Genomic DNA, 15,866 nt, shown 5'->3' with positions numbered 1-15,866 from the left:
AGAACAGAGCATCTGTGAGGTCAGTGGCTGTACCAAATGGAGTAGGAGTGGAAGCGTGGGCCTGGCAGGGAGTCCCCAACTCCAAGGTGGGTAGTGGAGACTTTCCAGAGAGGAGAGAGCAGTACCAGAAGAGAAACTCCTGAGCCTCAGGAGGGGAGGAGGATCACGAGCAGACCTGTAACAACTTCTTGTGCTGCAGCATCCAAAAGGCATCAGTCTCCCAGGCACAGGTCCCAGCTCAGCGGTGAGGTCTGCTGCAGCTCAGGGGAGAAGCAGAGAGAAGGAGAGGCACTCAGGACATTTAAAAGAAAAGCTGTTGTAGTTATCAGTGGACATTTTTAATTCTCACGCCCTGTGACAATGCCCAATGAACAGATAGGGTGCAAGATGTATGCCTCTGCCACTGTTATAGTGCAGAATGGGAAAATGCTAAATTCTTTCTCCTCTGAAATGTTAAGAGAAGCAGAACAGCTTTGTAACCACTCACAGCCAGATTATTTAACGAGGAACTCCAGGCAGTTATGAAATAGGTATAAAACAGGACTCCTGAGGTTCCACATGCATTAATCAAAGATAAATCAGAATGATGATAGCACCAGAGCCATCACAGTAGCTTCTCTTGCAACTGAAGCCACATCACAACAAAGTGCTTCCCTTTCCACTGTTTATTTCCAGCTGGTTTGCAGTTCATCATTACTATAAATCTTATGGCCTTTCTCAACTCTTCCAAGATATCACTCCAGCAAAAAGATTAACAGGACGTCAATTTTGAATTAGCATTTTAGCAAGTTCAGCTGTGATCTTACTTACTTTTTTGTCTGTAAAAATTAAATTCAGCACCTGCAGTGTGACTGCAGTCCTCTGACTATGCAATACGCACACCAGAGAGAGGGAAAGCTTGCCTGGATTTCTTCTTTAGTCTTCTTCTTCTGGAAAGAATCACCAGCTGGAAGGAGAGGCAAATTAGCTTGATGCCACTGTGATGGTAAAAGCTGCCACTTCGATGTGGATAACAGTCATCACTGGCAAATAAATGAAACATCTTTCTTGGTGAGTTTTATAAATTGAAGGTGAAAAGTTCTGGATCCAGCTCCTATTTTCCTATTTTCATTCACTGGAAAGTGTTCTGATTCCACCAAAATTAAGACAGCAATATGCATTTAGTATAGCAGAGAATACAGCACAATTCTCTAGTACATTCAATACTTAAATTTCAGGTAAACTTGTTTAAAATTAGGTCTATATAACAGTATCTACTCCTGATTAACACAGGCATAAGCGTAGAACTAGAGTTTAAACTGAAGGCCTCAGGGTCCTTCTTTCTGTATCTCTACAGCTGTTCCAAACATCTATAGTGACTCTCAATCTGGCAGGTATGATAAGAGTAGTCTAGATATCCAAAAAAGGTGTTTCCCCTTTGCCAGCACTTACTGCAAACACTTAAACAGGCAAATATTGGGTAATCCCTGAGTCTGCTGATGTTCTGGCTTGGACAACAGAGAACTCAGCATTTTAGCCAAACAATTTTTGGTGTAACAAAAAATGAAATTATTTGCAAAGCAATTGTTGTAAAGAAAAGGTTGGTAGGTCAACACATGAAAATGTGAGAGTATTTATTTTACAGCATTTTCCAACCTCCTACTCAGTCTACTTATGAAACTAGATAGCATTCACCCCTGGGGAACTTTCTTACTACATTCTTGGGAAATACATGTTTTCCGATACTAATAATTTTTGCCTTTCCTTGAATTTCCACCCTCTGTTCTTCTTGCATTAGTCATGTCCTCATACAATATTTAACTGGTGATTTTTTTATAAAATGTTATTGGGACAGTCTGGGACACCTACTTGTCTATTTGTCTCATCTGTTGCAACTGCTTGTGGTGTTCAGAGAAGATGGGCAACATGCTGAGTGCAGAAGACAGCCATCCTAGATCAAACCAAAGGTCTAGCTGGACCAGTATCTGTCAATAGCCAATGGGTTAAGAAGAGGACAAACTTGCATAGTTTGCACCCCGGAGTATTTTCCCAGCTTCTAGCAACTTCTAGTTTAGGAACTTTATGACCAGAAATGTTGTCCTCATGTTTAGTATAGTTATTTTATGTACACATTTCTTCTAGTTATTTATTTTATCCCTTTCTCAGTCCTTGTAAACAACAGACTGTTGTAGGTTGCACATTTCAGATTCTGTGGTAGAAAACTAAAACAAGTAAATTTTTTACTGTTAAGTAAGTGGAATCTCATTATCTGTGGTTATTTCATGCCTACTGAAAAGAACAAGACTATGCTTAATTATATTCAGATTTCAAAAAAAAATTTAGGTTCTTCAGGTTCGGATATTGGTGATTCAGTAAACAGCTTCTTTCCCTGAGTCATTAAAGATGTGGATGTTACTGGAGGTATCAGCTTTAATATTGAATAAAAACAAAGTTCTCAGCACTTTGAGACTAATCCAACTTGAGTATTGCTAGTGCTGCTTTTCCTCAACCTGCATGGCCGAAATAATCTTATTGATGTTCGCTTAGATGCTCATTTTTTGTCCTCAGCTGCCACACATACTTGCTGTATTTGACGACTGCCCTGTTCCAGTCAAGAGGAAGCCATGCATGAGGAAGCTGTACAGAGCTGGACTTGGAGCCAAATTACTATGTTCATTAAGACGTCACCCCACACTCAATTTTATGACTTCGGTGCTGGCTCTAATTACTGAATGGATTGAACAAGCTAAGCACTCCAGCAACCTGTTATTAAGATTACCTGAAAACACATGTGAGTCTAGCTATTAGAGGTGTGACCACCTTTGTTTTGGAAAAAAAAAAATCTAAATGAGATCAACTCCTCCCCTTTCATCCAGTCTCACCTGACCTCTGCTGATCTGTCACACCCTTAAACTTTTTAGCTGAGTAAGACGAAACTACAGAGGAAACAGTGAGTTATATGTGATTCAGTACCAGGCTAACAGGACAAAAGGAGGGTGTTCTTGTTCCTGTACTAGTGTGCTCTGCACAGCAAGTCCTCTCTTCCATCAGTACACTGGCCACACTTGCTAGTTGGCCTTGGAGTCACCCTGTTAATAGAAAACATGCCTGTATGAGCCCATCCTCTAGCATACACACTGCTAGTAAGTGGCTGATACGGGAGCTTCTGCAGACTCGGCAGGAAATGAGTTTGCTCAGCCAGGACTTGCACTGTCATTGACCGTGAGATCTCTCACTGAAATGGTGTCAGCACACCAGCCCAGCAAGGACCAATAAAACCCTCCTGCTGCCATAAGCATTTGATTCTTGCAGAAATAGGTTATCTATAAATACAGACTGCCAGAAGTACACATGGACAAATAAACAACTCTTGGATGTGCATGGAAGATGGGGAAATATCCTAAAAAACAGGACCACTATAATCCTGCTACCCCGCGATTCCAATTCCCACATTGAAGTAAATGTGAATGTGGCCAACAGCTTCAACATGTACAGGATTTAACTCCTAGGACTTAGTTCTGCAAAGCATCAAGCACTCCTGTACAGTGCCAAGAGTGCTGGCTTTCCTGTAGCATCTCAGGAGTTTTGAAGAGTCTGAAATTAAAAAAAAAAACAACCTGCTAGTGCAGATACTTCCCAAAAATGAAAGACCTGAAAAGACATGGATGCAATACATGAGTTAATTACTTCTCACCTGCTTTCAACAGAAACATAAATTACTGGTTTGACTGATTACAAGATTGCAAAAGCATGGCTGAAGTTGAGATAGCATCTTTATTCAGAATCTCTTTGAAATAATAAAAGATAAAGATAATAAGGTAAATGCAAATCTATAATTTTTTTTCAATTAAAAAAAAGCAAACTAGATCCTTTTTGTTGATGCCTTTTAATATGGAGTCTATTATTTAAACACTAAAATTTAAAATTGAACCAATGGCCTGCACTTAGGCCTAACCTCACCACATTCTATTAATTTAAAGGAAATACAAATTATAGTCAATCAGCCCACGTTTGCTGCTGAAGATGAAAAGGAAAACCATTTTGCTGGGGCCAACAGCAGGGAAACACATGGAGCTAGAGCTTGCTCTAGCCATAACCACTTTTTGGAAACAGAAGCCTTGCTTACAAGCACAGTGTATTCAGTCTACTTCAATTTAGTACTAACGAAATTAAACTAGTAACTAACTAGTTTATTTAAAGTTGGAAATCTCTCCTGTGCTGGTAGTTTAAGGAGAAAAGAAGATTGTTTCCTCAGCTTCGGATAGCTGAGGAGCTGCCACCGTAGGCCCTAGAGCATAAATAAACCCAGACTGATTCAAGGTAAGCGTGAAAAGAAGTGTTCTATCTCTGCCTTGCTCTCTCCAGTGCTCCTTTAAGAGTCTGATCATGACAGCTGGTTCTGCACACTGCTGTCAGAGCCTGCAGAGGCTACTGGAGAGGCCTTCACACAGCCGTGACACAGATAATCTGCTGCTGAACTGGAGGGAGCCATGGATTTGACAGATGTTCATGCAGCACTCTGCTTGAATCAATACAGCCTACTGGTCCGAAGTCAACTTTCCACGTAGTAAATAAACAGAGGTCAGTGCATCCCCAGCCTGGTTAATCCGCAATCCAGACAAGCCATGCGTAGATAACTGAGAATTGATTTCCGCATTGAAATGGTAGACAAATGACTACAAACTGTCCATTCAATTTATGATCTACAAGGAAAAATACATGTTTTAGTTATTATCAGAGATAAACAATTAGGAAAAAAAAAACAAAACAAAAGATAATGAAGTGGCTTATTTAAGGCATGGCTTCTTGTTTGCTGATTGGAAAAGCAAAGCAGTGCTACTAAGACAGATAAAGAAGCCTGAGCTGTCTCTCAGAACAGCATATCCAGCATAACTTGACACAGATTAAGGGGCGAGCAAAGTGAATTTAAACTGGCTTTGGATCCTCCCCCTTTCAGTCTTCTCAGGACACAATATAATGTCTGGTGGTATTATCATATGGACTAAATGAGGAAAGAAAATAGGAAAGCAGTTTGAAACAGCTATGGCTCAGGCAGTTTTGGGAAATAAAAAGAAAAATTTGTGGTTAACAGCGGGAGAGGTCACTAGCAACACTGATTCGATAGCTAATCCAGTCATAGATATTAAGGTTTGCTGTATTTTTTCTTGTTGATGCCTACTTTGTGGGACTGTGGGCCTAGGAAGCAGAGATGTTCTATGTGTGTTAGTTTGGAATAAAGAGCCAAATTTTGGGTTTTGTTCTCTTGAACAGTTGAGTCAGTGAAACTTTTCCTAATAGCTGTCCAGAGGATGATAAAGCTTTGTTTGCCTTCTTGATGCACTATGCAATAAACAGTAGAGGAACTGCAAGAGATGAGCCAAACAGGATTTTAGCTATGGGGAACAAATCTTTGTAAAAGACCTGAACTAAAAATTTCATACTTCAGAACAAATTCAGTTTTTCCCAAAAGGTAGGAATGATCAGCTAGGCAGCTGCAGGTTGGTGCACAACAGACTCCTAGGGCATTCATTCAGTTATCACTCTGGGCAGCAAAAAAGCCTTTGCAGCAGTTTTGCTAAACATCATTACCTCAAACCTAGGTCCAAATTATTTACTAATTCTTGGTTTAAGCAGATCTTCTCACCAAGCCATTTCTCTAGAGCAAAAGGCCAACTGTGCTTCCACTGGTCATAAATATTCTCTGTTCTCCTTGTACTTCTGCCAGTATTTTTTGCATACTGAAGAGTAGCCTTTCAAAAAGACTGAGTAAAGCTGTTTGATGGAGAGTATTATATAAAATTATGAGTTTGTTTTTCAGCTGGTTTGTATCTGTTCCTGAAGAATGGTTTATTGCAAAAGCAATGACATGCTCCACTGCTTGGGAACACTTAAAGACAAGGTACTATGCAAGTTTGCTCGCACAAGGAGTGTGTCTGCTGAACGACCTTCTCCCAGTCCTTGTTCTATCTAGTCCCCTGGGAAAGGTATTGATTGACATACTTCATCTTCAACATGAAATAGCTGCAAGCTATCCAGAATCAGGATATGTTATGCAGACAGGAATATTAAAGACGTGACAATAATTCTTACAGTATTTACTATATTATCTCAAACATCAGTTGAATTAATAGTTATCTGTAAAACATAGAGTTAGTCTAGAATAAGACACTCATGCCAGATATAGTAAGTCTTTTAAAAAAAATGTAAATTTCCTTTTTCATTCAATAGAATTTTTCATGAATGAATCTCTTGGAAGAAACCCAGTTTTTTGCTTTACCCATTGAAATTTATTGGTAAAGGGTATTTCCCAATACAAAGCAAAATGTTAATGACCTCACTCAGCAAATTAGGTTGTGGACTTTAAACATGCGCTTAAAACTTTCAAGTGCAAATTTAACTTCTGCTTGTGGGGAAAGTCATTGGGCAGTTAGGCATTTCTGTCTGGCTGCCAATCCAAATACCAGGTATTCAGGACAAAATTTCTCTTGTGAATGGACAAGACTTGACTTTAGCAGATCCAGGTGAGTAGAAGTATAAAAGGACATTCCTTCCCCAACCTCATGAAAGCATCTCTGCTACTTAAATGAGTCTTCACTAATATCCCAAGACCAAACAACAGGATAAATTCTGTTTGCCCAACTCAGATAAGCACTCAGAATAATGTCAATGAAATACATATATAATCCAGGTTAGAAAGCTTTGTCCAAATCTTCAAGCAAAACCAGATGGAAGCATTCAGAAAACATGGTGATGGTGGGATAAAGGTCTGATGGAAAGTGAGAAATGTCTTAAGCTACTCACACACATATCACCAAGCATCACTAAACGCAGCACCCAGAGAAAAGGCAAGACTTGAAGGAGGAACTAATTTCCATGGGTGGCTGCCAGAAGATGAGGATTAGATGCCACTGTATTATTACTACACACGGTTTACACACAAGAAGGAACAAACATTGCCAAGAAATAGGATCGGTAACACTAATCTTAAAATCACAAGGAAGACTGTTTGTATATACCTAGTATCAGGTTTGTATATACTAGTATCAGGTTGGGAAGGGAAGAGGTACCATTTTTAGCCTGCTTTCTTAAAATATTTATTCAGCCTTGCTGCCTTGTCTAGTATTCACTTTCCTACTTATCCTATACCTTTAAAGCCACTGAACAATTTTAACCTGATTTTACAACTGGATAAAGGTCACTAAGCAAATAAAGTTCAAGATGTTTTCAGAATGAAGGTAGCAAGGAAAATCACAGAATCATGCGTGCTTTTTTATAAATGCCAGTTACACATACGACTGAGAGATATACTTGACATAAGCTTACAAGAATCTACAAAGGAGCTTATAAAGACCCCAACAACAAGAAAAATTACAGTCAGTTTGCCATCAGCTGACAAGTGTGAGTTCATTGGAAATTTTCTGCATAGCCTTTGTGAAATGGCTTGGTGGTGAACTGAAGTGAGACAAAGGCAAAACAGGCAGTGGTATGACTGACCTCGGAAGGCTCCATCCCTCTGTAGCTGCTTATTCCCACTCACCACGCCATTCTTAGGGATGGAGGAGAAGTGGATTAGATCAGAAAAGGTATACAGCTGAAAACAGCAATATGTTACCTGGTTCATATCCCCATTCTGCTTCATAAAATGATTACACAGGTTGATCCGTGAGCACAACAGGAAAAACTCTGCACGAGTAGAGACAGGGCTGACTACCTGGTCAGTGAATGTTTGCCCAGAGAACAATCTGAGCTTCCATGCACACGTTGTAAAGGCAGACAAAAATCTGGGACCTGCAGTAAAGGGCAAGGAGGCCTGGAGAAGTGGATGGCTACACTGTGGTGATAAAAGGCTTAAAACAGATTGAGAAGTTTTACTCAGTCTGAGGGATACTTTGAGCACAATTAGTATCGATGAACCCAGTGGAACTAATGATGAAGTAAGATACCAGACAGTGTAAGAGCGTTGAAGTTTGGCCCTACGTAAGGGAAACTCTTAAATTATTCCTGTTTATTTTTTGAAGACAAGAATGGATAGCTGAACCTTGAAGAAATATAGTCAGAATTTCAAACAAGAAAAATAATTGTTATTAAATAAAATAAAATACATTAAAGTTTTTTCTTAGACCTACAGACAGATGTTTTTCCCTTAAGGCACATGTGAAGAAATGGCACTGCGAGACTATGCAATTCTTTCAAGACTAGGGAGGGATAAATCAATTCATGATAAACTCTAGGCTTTCACAGCTACAGCTACACAGAACCTGAAATAGGGTCATGTCCACACAACACCTCAACTGTGGAGTTCAGTTTCACTTTTCCTTATGTCACAACCATTTTTATGAACCTTTGTACAAAGAAAGGCTGAATTACCTATTAACAGCCTCTTCAGTGATAACTCTTCATTACAGTCTGTTCATATATGTGTAGATCTTTATAGTGTACTTTGTAGCTTAGCTAATGATAACACATGCAATAGTCACCTGGTAAGGTTTAGACAAGGTATTTATTATATATACAAATACAGCTTCCATGAGCACCACAAGCTCGCAACTTTCAAAACAGCTTCAGGCACTTGGACGTATTAATGTTCGCTTAGGAAATGTCTACATCTGTGGAAAACTCACCCTTGATGTCCAAAGACAGGCTGGTAAATGACTGTCTTGTTTTTTCAACAGGACTAAGTAGAAGTCAAGCACTTTTGAGCATGAAGTCAGTGAATAAGGCAGCTTCCCCCTTCCTGGTTGTAATCACAAGACCTCCCAACTGGAAAATATAGTCCATCTGTAATTAGAAATAAATAGGGACATGACAGTTATTTATACTAAACCTACTTTATACGGTCAGGCCATGAGAAGTAGACTTGTAGGTATCAGTTTCATTGAAGCCTTTACATTGCCGGGCTGGCATAAAAGCCATTTATGTCAATAGGAATCTGTCCCTCTTTGTCTTATGTGCATGCGAGTATAACATTGCAAATATTTACCCAATTAAGACAGCTCCACCCGGGTGTGAACAAACAAAAACAACTGCTCATAGCATTCCAGAGAAACAACACAGCGCAAGAACAAAGACTTCCACATGCAAACACAGGCAACCAGATAACCACAAAGCAGCAAAACCAGGAGATTCTTAAATGTTAAAAAACAGGGGCAAGTTCCCTGATATCCACAAATCTTTGTGCTGCTGATTGAGAAGGAGGGGATAGATGCCTGCCTGATTTTTCCATCTGACATTCCTCCTGTGAATGGGAGAAAATTAAATATATATTCAGTTGAATAGATGCCAAGGTTGGCTAATGAGAAGACTGATAGCTTCTCAGATGGGATGCAGAGACTTCTTAGCTTCTCAAATGGGACACAAAGCCATTGTATTATCAGTCATTTGATATTTATTTGTTTCTTCTGTTTCCTCTCATGAGGTTATCATTCTTTATTCCTTGTGTTTGTTTCTCACTTGCTGGATATGGGACATAAGAACTAGTAACACCCAAGAGGTTAATGCCTGCTTGCCATGAGGTTATTTTTGCAATCACAGTTTCTGAGCCTCTGCAGTAGACGTGAAGGCACCGATCTCATCTTTACAAATGTCATGAACACCTGACCCTGTGAGGCAATGCACAAACAAACCTGACCAAACAGTGAAACATGGGTGAGTTCTGGACCTATAAACATTTCCGTATGATAACAGGGTAGAAACATATAGTTGCCCTCTGACCTCAAACCTTGAATTTATCCTACTTTGCTTGCCTTTGATTAAAGAAAGCAGAAGCTTCTGCTGCAGGCAGAGGAGAGAAAAGGGCACTTCCCAAGGCCGGTCCAGACAAACTGGGATCTCAGCAGCCCTCTGGAGGTGCCATTTCCCCCTGCTCTCTCCAAGGGCAACTGAAAGCAACAGCTACTAACTGTGGCACCTCCATTATGTACCTTAATCTGAGCAAACGGAGTGGGCACAGTGCCTGTTCCTAAACATTGTTCTCCTATGGGTTTTGAACTCCTTCAGCACTTTGCAAAAGCAACACCCCAAAGTAGGTGAAGCTGGCAGTGTGCAGCTCAGATCTCAGATCATTAACAAGATGAAATTTGCAGAATCCTAACTTAGTGGTTTATTTAAGACTAATCTTAAATTAGCAGTATCTGTAAAAATAGTAAAATTTACTGTGGCATATCTGAAGCTGTTGTATAAGGTCCAATCCTGCATTACAATGATAGCAAGAGTTACATTAGCATATAACTAGTACAATTTAGCACATAATTATGTCCTTTGAGCTTGCAATGGTGGCCTGATCTCATTATTACATGTAAAGTGTGTCCCTTTTATGAGCAAAAGCTGAAGGGTTTGGCTTTAAGTAAATACATTTTTCAGTATAACCTAGCTTCAGCATTTTCTAAAGTATCGCTCTGGGCAAAGCTGTAGGCTTCCCATATGCTGCACTTTTTAAAGTTCAGTTTGGCAATCTGAAAACATACCTAAGCAATTCTTACCACCTAGGTATAGCGAACCACATTTAGGAGTACTGAAATGGAAATCTTAAGATTTTGCCTGAAAACTGGCAATGTTTACACATCATGATGCAACATGGAAGCCACCCTTTCATACCACACCATGCGCTAGTGCATGCGTACATTCTCTCTCCGATGTTTCTCCTCCGGATCAGTCTTCCTGGTTGCATTAGCAGCTTTACACTGGCAAGCTTTTTTCCCCAATGTCCTTTTCAAAACCAAGACTGTTCTGTGAATATATCACTCTGCAGCATGATAGGAGAAAAAATCACAGTGAGATTAGCTCTATATATTCACGCTCTCAAGATGGCAGCCTGGAAGAGGCTGTACTCTGGCAACTCCTCTGACCTCTTTCATGCAGTCATAACGTTGTCCTGGAAAATGAGCTATAGATGTCTTAAAGGACTTTTTTTAAAAAAAAAAAACAAACAGGGTGAATTAGGCAAAAACATCCTATGTCACAAGCTCTGGAAAAAAGTGTTTCCCGTATGGTAGCAACAGCTATAAAGCTCTTGGCCACTGTGCTCCAGGGTTTAAGGGACATGAACATGTACAGATATAACCAATATGCGCGATACTGAGGCTATTCTTGGTAGCCATAGCTCTGCTATTTATAGCTATTACCACAGTAAAGACAGGGAAGGAAGGGGCAGAGCAGGGAATTTCTCATCAGATTTAGACTTTGGCTATCTCATTAGACATTGAGGCTGCAGCTAGTTCTCTTAGATTGGAACAGTCCTTTTACCTGACAAAACAGGAAGAGTTTGGAAAATGAAGATGCTCCAAAGTTCCTTCCTCCCCAGTGGAACTATTCATTCCAAGGTGAATAACTACAGGAGAGCATCCCTACACATCTCCCACACTGTAGCATGATGAAATCTAAAGATTTAAGCATGTACTGGGGGAGCAACTCCTTTGCAATGGCTTCATGGTTAACCCTACAAGCTAGCATATGAATTCAAGAAGCATTTTCCTCAGGCACATATGACAAGAGTAAGTGGGAAGGTTGCTATTGTGAGAGGACAAAAAGTGCTGGAATTGTGTACCACAAGAAGAGGCTGTAAGGGGAACATAGCTCACATTGCAATTCTTGAAGAAATTTCCTTTTTATCCTATATTGGACTGATCGAGTCCCAAGTTGCCAAACAAACGAAAAACATTTGAGCTTAAAATTAACCATGGACATGCTTGCACATACACCTTGGAGGAGCGCTTTTGCAAAACCTGATTGGTGATAGAAATCTGCTTAGTTTTCTCCTTCGTGCAAGTAATGTTTCCACCAAGAAATAAGTGCCTATAAAAGGCAATGCTCCTTCTGGGCTTTTTTATCATGATACCTCTGTTTATTTCACCTATTCTTTAGACTATCATGACTTGGACTACTATTATAAGAAACCGGCCATCCCCTCATATGATGCCTGACTAGCTAATTATTTACAAAGGCATTATAACCAATAAGCTTACTTTCAAGAAATCCCTCCCCCCCTTACAGTGCCTTTGCTTTTTACATCACAGTTAATGTTAAAAAAAAAAACCCACAAAAATATAGAAACACCACTTCTAATTAGTATCTTTAAAGATCCAGAGGTAGTATAAATACATGTATAAATGTAAATATAGGAAGACCAGTATTCCAACAATTTTTAACCACACCTGGATATACCAGCTTGCTTCAGTAACACAGCTCATGCCAGCTTCACAAACCTACTATCATCATCATCATCATCATCATCAAAGAAGTACTTTATTCAACAAGAATATAACCAGCAAATAGTATTTTTTCATTTAAAAAAATCAGATTAAATCACCATCTTGAATATCAAGTACAAAGTCACTGAACTCCCTGCTACAGAAATATGCAGAATGATGGCAATGAATGAAGTTGAAACTGAGGCAAAGACGCTGTCTTTGTGTCAGGACAAAGGTTCATTGACAGTGAGTCAGTACCCACAGCTGCATGTAGGATGCTGATGAGCTAATTATATGATAGTTGTTACATGAATTTATAGACACTTGAAGACTGCAGCCTACATATAATTGTTCTTTCTGTTTTGTTCTGGTAAAAAAGCAGCTAGAGAAATGTTGGCAACTACACAAAAAAACTTCAATTAACGTTTGTCATATGCCCACTACAATATTATTAACTACACAAAGACAGAGCTTTGTTAGGATATCTTAGGGTTTAATTTCCATGCTCAGACTCCAACTATAGTTTCTCACCCTCAGATTATGTAAAAGCAGCTGAGTTTTAAGTTCTGCTCACTGTGGATGACTCACATTATTATATACTAACCACCAACACATTTTGTTTTACCCTTTTGCTTTACATGCCTGGAGTGTTCCAGCTAGGGTTTGTCCTGTTCAGAGCCTGGACGTTTCACGTACTGCTTATTGTACCATGTAATCACTCCCTGTCCTTCTCCTTTTAGCTTTCAATGAGCTCCTGCACTGAGACTCGGGCAATTTCACAGAACTATCCTACAGAACTCAGCATATGCCATTTATTATTGAGGAACGCTGATCTCCAAGAAGGCGCCATGCAATCTGCAGGCTTCACTGAAGACCCCTGAGAATTCACACAGCTACACTGGAGACTGCTCGTAAAGCAGAGAACTCAGTCTCATAAACTGCTGCTGATGTCAAAAGATTTTCTGAACTCTTGTACATAAGGTTGGCATCAGGAATCAAACAATGCATGTCACTAAATCCTTTTACAGGGACACAGGAGATTAAGGCTTAGCTTATGACTGGGAAGGTTTCTATTCTCTGTATCAATAGGAGAAAGTCTTGAAGGTGAATAAATTCCAAAAAGTCTCCAGTGAAGCAGAGGGAGAGCAGCTTTAGGCATAATACAAGTCTTGCTCTGTGATTCTCTACCGCTGCCTTCCGAGATTGTATCAGCAGCCAGCTCATTTTTTGATCTAGTTTAAGTAGGAAGAGAAGTTAAATGTCCAAGTATACTCAGCTTCCCATGTAAGAGGCCCATGAAACTGAGACAAGCATGTTGTCAGATTGCAGAACATCACAGAGTTTAATACAAAACCCATGAAAGAACAGGTGAAATTATTTATTTATGTAATGAGTAGTGATGCTGAGTCCTTCCAGATTCTGCTGCCTTTGCTAAGGTATGAGATAAAAATAACGATGTCATTAATCTTACAAAGACATACAGAAATAACTGTCAAGCATAACACTTCAGGCATTAATCAAAGCATGCAGAGGCCTAATCCTTTCTAGGATTCTAAAAGGAAATATAAAGCAATATGACTGTAAAGATGAACATAAGGGGCATTTAACTTTTATTCTAAGCAGGCAACTTCAGGAAAAAGATGCTTAGGGCCAGTTTCTCAACTAGCCTAGATTTGTATTGATTCCACTGGTTTAGGCAAAGCTGCAGTAAGTTTTACCATCTCAGATGTTGGTCTCTACTGTCTGAAAGAAGCCTGGAAGAAAAAAGGGCACCACCACATGATACTATGAATATGAAAAAAGTAATAAAGTATGCCGCAGGAAGTAGCAAAAGAGACCCACGAGGAAAGAAAAAACACAGGACAGAAAAATGCTTAAGAGGTTCTTTCAGGAAAGAAAGTTAGCAGACACAGCAGAAGGGAATGTGAACTCTGCCCAGACACTGAGAATATGAGTACGACTCGGGGAAAAAAATTGCAACACGAAAAGATATCTTTTGAAATAAAGTAGAAATGCAGCACAAGCAAAGATGAAATATATTTGTTTCCCAAGGGTCAACTCCAGAGAGAGATTTCTTACATAGATGGGTCATTTTATCTCAAATCCAGAGTCCTGTTTCTAAGTCTCAAAGTGAAAGTGATTCAACAAGAAAGAAAATTTCCCAGGGAATGAGTTCTAGCCCTTATTTAGAGCCGCCAAAGGTATTGCTTTGCGGTCCAGGGATATAAATTGCCTTCATCAATTCAAAACTCATACACAGTAGCCGTTGAAGGGAAGTGTTATGTTTGCATGTGATTTCCTGAAACGAACCAAATGTTTCTGCAGAGGAACCCATAAAATGCTGACAATATATTAAGACTGTTTTCTCTGAAAGTAGTTAACTTGAACTTATAGTGCAGGTCCACTGGGTCAGAGAAAAATACTGAGAGAGGGAAATAAATCATGTCTTCAAATATCTGACAGAAGAATCCAAACAATTTTAGTGCATGAGATTAAAACCAAAAGCTGTTTCCATACATTAATTGAGATAAAACAGCAATGGAAACTGAATATTTACAACTCCATGTACAGAGGACACATTTACGGTGGTCCAGCAGTAAAGTTGACGAGACAGGGCTGGGCTGATCCCAAGTTAGTCGGTATTAAAAGTACTGGGCTCTTCTGTCACTTCCAACAGTGGCACTACCAATGTGTCCATCACCAAGACAGTTGAGTACGTCGTCCGAAGGCACGCTGCTCAACAGGCTCTGCTATCCTAACTCTTTGCATCCCAGCTAGAACTGATCAGAGATCAGAAGGTATAGCCATATCCCAGATGAATTTTACTCTTTATGGTATACAGAGGACCCACCTCTTTACCTATCTTTAGTTTATTCCCTATTTTTTATTTGTTACATTTAACATATCGACGAAAGACGACTGGAACCATCATTGAACACTGACAGTCCAAGAACCTGAAGCATCATTCTGTCCATCACAGGCGTGACTAGCACCTACTCTTAAATCCTCAGTGTCACTGCTTGGGAAGCCATGTGGTCCTACATTCTTTCCAACTGTAAAGAGGGCATACCTCGTGTAAAAAGAAGCCCTGCTGGCTCCAGTGAGGCCAGCTAAACAACCATGAAATCCAGTTATTCGTACTGTCAACACACTAGCCTCCAGCATGTCCTGGACAACCAGCATTTTAAAAAAAAAAAAAAAAAAGGCTAGTAGCCGAGTCTTGTTCTGTAGAGAAATTCTGATGCCGAATTCTAAGATGAAGTACTGCACGCACAGTTAACTACCTCTGCTAGGCCACTTTCCAGACCCTTGCAGAAACCAGGGGGTGAATTTGCATTTGAGTGTATTTTTAAGGACGCTACACCAGGCCAGGAGCGTCAGGACCCAGGCTTTGCCGGTGCTGGCAGAGTAGCTGCTCAGGTTGTCAGCGCCAAGTCAGGAGTCTGGCATCTGCCGGGCACCCCATGGCTGGTCGCTGATGCAGCGCCAGAGTCTGGCGGGATCTCCTTACACCATCATTTCGGAATCCCGACAGCCAGTATCACGGATCCCTTCCTCTTCAGCAGACGCGGCAGCAGGTGCCTTCAACCCTGCCCATGACTAACCGCTCCCAAGGCAGCAGCCCACCACGGCGAGCCGGGCGAGGGCCGGGCTGCAGAGGCCACCGCCAGCCCCGCCGCCGGCATCAGCACGGCCGCTGTC

This window comes from Athene cunicularia, assembly GCF_003259725.1.
Source record: "Athene cunicularia isolate RWA chromosome 2 unlocalized genomic scaffold, athCun1 chr2_part1, whole genome shotgun sequence".
NCBI lineage: Eukaryota > Metazoa > Chordata > Aves > Strigiformes > Strigidae > Athene > Athene cunicularia.
The sequence above is the reverse complement of the archived record's forward strand: the minus strand, read 5'-3'. Positions refer to the sequence as shown.